This window comes from Heterodontus francisci, chromosome 4 (assembly GCF_036365525.1).
Source record: "Heterodontus francisci isolate sHetFra1 chromosome 4, sHetFra1.hap1, whole genome shotgun sequence".
Taxonomy (NCBI): domain Eukaryota; kingdom Metazoa; phylum Chordata; class Chondrichthyes; order Heterodontiformes; family Heterodontidae; genus Heterodontus; species Heterodontus francisci.
Window position 1 is genome coordinate 49,781,668 of NC_090374.1, and position 5,572 is coordinate 49,787,239.

The window sequence follows — 5,572 nt, forward strand, 5'->3', positions numbered from 1 at the left end:
TCCGGAACTTCCGGGGCAGGGCTGATTGTGTAGGTGTTTGGGGGTGTTCTTAAAGGGAATGTGCCAGCTCAAGTTAACCATCCCACTATTATATCCCGAAAGAAACAGAACACAAATGCATATTTTCTTTCTTTATTATATTGCTACATTCCAACAGGGACTACACTTCAAAGAACTTCAATGGATGCAAAATTCTTTGTGGCATTCCAAGGTTTTGAAAGAGTCATTATGGCACATGAGACCATTCGGCCCAGGGAGTCCATGCTGCCTCTCTGTAAAGCAATCCAGTCAGTCCAATTTCTCCATTCTATCCCCATAGCCCTGCAAGTTTAATTCCCACAACTGCCCATTCAATTTCCTTTTGAAATAATTCATCATCTCCACTTCCACCACACTTAGGGTGGCGCAGTGGTTAGCACCGCAGCCTCACAGCTCCAGTGACCCAGATTCGGTTCTGGGTACTGCCTGTGTGGAGTTTGCAAGTTCTCCCTGGGTCTGCGTGGGTTTCCTCCCACAGCCAAAGACTTGCAGGTTGATAGGGAAATTGGCCATTGTAAATTGCCCAGTTAAGGTAGGTGGTAGGAGAATTGAGGGAAGGTGGGGATGTGATAGGGAATATGGGATTAATGTAGGATTAGTATAAATGGGTGGTTGATGGTCAGCACAGACTCAGTGGGCCAAAGGGCCTGTTTCAGTGCTATATCTCTCTATGACTCTTGTTCCAGGCCATTACCACGCCCACTGAATAAAAAATTTCTTCCTCACATCTCCCATGTATCTCTTGCCCAAAACTTTAAATCTTTTGCTCTGATGTGCTGGGCTCCGCCATCATTGAGGATGGGGATATTTGTGGAGCCAGCTCCTCCAGTTATTTGTTTAATTGTCCACCACCATTCACGACTGGATGTGGCAGGACTGCAGAGCTTAGATCTGATCCGTTGGTTATGGGATTGCTTAGCCCTGTGTAGCACATGCTGCTGACGCAGTTTGGCATGCAAGCAGTCCTGGGTTGTAGCTTCATCAGGTTGACACATCATTTTGATGGTGCTGCTCCTGGCATGCCCTCCTGCACTCTTCTTTAAACCAGGGTTGGTCCCCTGGCTTGATGGTAATGGTGGACTGGGGAATATGCTGGGCCATGAGGTTACAGATTGTGGTTGAGTACAATTCTGCTACTGCTGATGGCCCACAACAGCTCATGGATGCCCAGTTTTTTGAGTTTCTAGATCTGTTCAAAATCTATCCCATTTAGCACAGAGGTAGTGCCACACAACATGATGGAGGGTATCCTCAATATGAAGACAGGACTTTGTCTCCACAAGGACTGTGCGATGGTCACTCATATCAATACTGTCATGGACAGATGCATCTGCTGCAGGCAAATTGGTGAGGATGAGGTCAAGTATATTTTTCCCTCTTGTTGGTTCCCTCACCACCTGCCGCAGACCCAGGCATCCTTTAGGACTCGTCCAGCTCGGTCAGTAGTGGTGCTACCGAGCCACTCTTGGTGATGGACATTGAAGTCCCCATCCCAGAGTATATTCTGCACCCTTGCCACTCTCAGTGCTTCCTCCAAGTGCTGTTCAACATGGAGGAGTACTGACACATCAGCTGTGGGAGGGCGGTAGGTAGGCGGTAATCAGTAGGAGGTTTCCTTGCCCATGTTTGACCTGATGTCAAGAGACTTCATGGGGTCTGGAGTTGATGTTGAGGACTCCCAAGACAACTCCCTCCCGATTGTATAAAACTGTGCCGCCACCTCTGCTGGGTCTGTCCTGCTGGTGGGACAAGACATACCTGGGGATGGTGATGGCAGTATCTGCGACATTGTCTGTAAGATATGATTCCACGAGTATGACTGTCAGGCTGTTGCTTGACTAGTCTGTGGGACAGCTCTCCCAACTTTGGCACAAGCCCCCAGATGTTAGTGAGGAGGACTTTGCAGGGTAAACAGGTTTGCCGTTGTCATTTCCAGTGCGGAGGTTGATGCTGGGTGGTCCATCCGGTTTCATTCCTCGTTGACTTCGTAGCGGTTAGATACCACTGAATGGCTTGCTAGGCCATTTCAGAAGGCATGTAAGAGTCAACCACATTGCTGTGGGTCTGGAGTCACATGTATGCCAGACTAGGTGAGGACAGCAGATTTCCTTCCCTAAAGGACATGCACTTGAAATGTCATAGCATACAAGGTTATGGGCTGGGTGCTGGAAAATGGGATTAGAAAAGATAGGTGCTTGATGGCCAGCAAGGACACAATGGGCCGAAGGGACTGTTTCTGTGCTTTATGACTCTATGACATTAGTGAATCAGATGGATTTTTACAACTATCAACAATGGACAATGGTTTCATGGCCATCATTAGGAAATGGCTTATAACCTGCACCAGCTTCCCCCCCCCTCCACCCCCCTTTACCCCCCTTCCACCTCCCCGTCCCCTTCCCTGCTCCACCCTCTCAGCTCACCCCCTCACAACCCCGTCCCAGCCCGCCCCCCCCTCGCACCATCTTCACCCCGCACCCCCTTCCCCTGCACCCCCCCACCCCCCTACAGCCCCCTTCTCTGCTCCCCCTCACACCCCCCTCCCACCCCCTCCCTCTACCCCTCCCCCTTGCATCCCCTCCTCCCACCGGCACCATCCTACACCTGTGTAGGGGCCCCAACAACCCCACTGCCTTGTGGGCGTCTCGGGAGAGACCAAGGCTAAGGGAGTAAACCCTAACAGATAATCCGGAGCGGAACCCCGTAGGCGGTCATGTGTCACCTTTGGCATGTTTCCGGCAGTTCCTGCAGCCATACTGGTGCCAAACGTCGTGTCCTGCACTCCTTTGGACCCCACCAGAAAGGCCGAGAGGGGGATTTTGATGACTGGGCAACTCTCAACCTCCATAAATTCGCCCAGGCATGCGCCATGGAGAGGTCACTCCATAGTTGCCTCACAGCGACTGACACAACATGGAAGGCAGCAGTTACGGGTTATAAGTCCAGATAAATTGGCGTAGAAACTGGGCGCCACGGGTTGCCTTTGTCGGTGGGAGAGGTCATTGCACCTCACTGGACAGCTACCGCCCGCCTCAAACCGGGCAGCCCCCGGTCAATAAGGTTCTGGCCCGCCACAGTCTGCCTGCTTCAATGGGTGCTTGGAGCTCAGGGTCATTGCCCGAAAGGTGGACTGATACACCGCACCAAACAACACGAAAAAAGGAAAGAAGGTACCAGCCCTTCGCTTTGCAAGCTGGAATGTCAGAACTATGTGTCCTGGCCTGTCGGAAGACCTTACACAAATCAACGATTCTCGGAAGACCGCCATCATTAACAACGAGCTCAGTAGACTCAATGTAGACATTGCAGCACTTCAGGAGACTTGCCTCCCCGCGAGTGGCTCTCTAGAACAGCAAGACTACACCTTCTTCTGGCAGGGCAGGGATCCTGAAGAACCAAGACAGGAACTCCTTGCTCAGCATGATAGAGACTCCCTCAAATGGTTCGGAACGCATACTGTCCATCCGACTGCTCACCACCTCTGGTCCAGTACACCTACTCAGCATCTATGCTCCAACACTCTGCTCCCCACCTGAAGCTAAAGACCAGTTCTATGAACAACTCCATAACATCATTAGCAGCATCCCCAACACCAAACACCTATTCCTGCTGGGGGACTTTAATGCCAGGGTTGGGGCCGACCATGACTCATGGCCCTCCTGCCTTGGGTGCTATGGCGTTGGAAGGATGAATGAGAACGGGCAGAGACTGCTGGAGTCGTGTACCTATCATAACCTCTGCATCACCAACTCGTTCTTTCACACTAAACCCTGTCACCAGGTTTCATGGAGGCACCCAAGATCGCGTCGTTGGCACCAGCTAGACCTCATTGTCACAAGGCGAGCCGCCTTAAACAGTGTTCAAATCACACGCAGCTTCCACAGTGCGGACTGCGACACCGACCACTCCCTGGTGTGCAGCAAGGTTAGACTCAGACCAAAGAAGTTGCATCATTCCAAGCAGAAGGGCCACCCGCGCATCAACACAAGCAGAATTTCTCACCCACAGCTGTTACAAAAATTTCTAAATTCACTTGTAACAGCCCTTCAAAACACTCCCACAGGGGATGCTGAGACCAAGTGGGCCCACATCAGAGACGCCATCTATGAGTCAGCTTTGACCACCTACGGCAAAAGTGCGAAGAGAAATGCAGACTGGTTTCAATCTCATAATGAAGAGCTGGAACCTGTCATAGCCGCTAAGCGCATTGCACTGTTGAACTACAAGAAAGCCCCCAGCGATTTAACATCCGCAGCACTTAAAGCAGCCAGAAGTACTGCACAAAGAACAGCTAGGCGTTGCGCAAACGACTACTGGCAACACCTATGCAGTCATATTCAGCTGGCCTCAGACACCGGAAACATCAGAGGAATGTATGATGGCATGAAGAGAGCTCTTGGGCCAACCATCAAGAAGATCGCCCCCCCTCAAATCTAAATCGGGGGACATAATCACTGACCAACGCAAACAGATGGACTGCTGGGTTGAGCACTACCTAGAACTGTACTCCAGGGAGAATGCTGTCACTGAGACTGCCCTCAATGCAGCCCAGCCTCTACCAGTCATGGATGAGCTGGACATACAGCCAACCAAATCGGAACTCAGTGATGCCATTGATTCTCTAGCCAGCGGAAAAGCCCCTGGGAAGGACAGCATTACCCCTGAAATAATCAAGAGTGCCAAGCCTGCTATACTCTCAGCACTACATGAACTGCTATGCCTGTGCTGGGACGAGGGAGCAGTACCCCAGGACATGCGCGATGCCAATATCATCACCCTCTATAAAAACAAAGGTGACCGCGGTGACTGCAACAACTACCGTGGAATCTCCCTGCTCAGCATAGTGGGGAAAGTCTTTGCTCGAGTCGCTCTGAACAGGCTCCAGAAGCTGGCCGAGCGCGTCTACCCTGAGGCACAGTGTGGCTTTGGTGCAGAGAGATCGACCATTGACATGCTGTTCTCCCTTCGTCAGATACAGGAGAAATGCCGTGAACAACAGATGCCCCTCTACATTGCTTTCATTGATCTCACCAAAGCCTTTGACTTCGTCAGCAGACGTGGTCTCTTCAGACTACTAGAAAAGATTGGATGTCCACCAAAGCTACTAAGTATCATCACCTCATTCCATGACAATATGAAAGGCACAATTCAACATGGTGGCTCCTCATCAGAGCCCTTTCCTATCCTGAGTGGTGTGAAACAGGGCTGTGTTCTCGCACCCACACTTTTTGGGATTTTCTTCTCCCTGCTGCTTTCACATGCGTTCAAATCCTCTGAAGGAATTTTCCTCCACACAAGATCAGGGGGCAGGTTGTTCAACCTTGCCCGTCTAAGAGCGAAGTCCAAAGTCCTCATCAGAGAACTCCTCTTTGCTGACGATGCTGCTTTAACATCTCACACTGAAGAGTGCCTGTAGAGTCTCATCGACAGGTTTGCGGCTGCCTGCAATGAATTTGGCCTAACCATCAGCCTCAAGAAAACGAACATCATGGGGCAGGACGTCAGAAATGCTCCATCCATCAATATTGGCGAC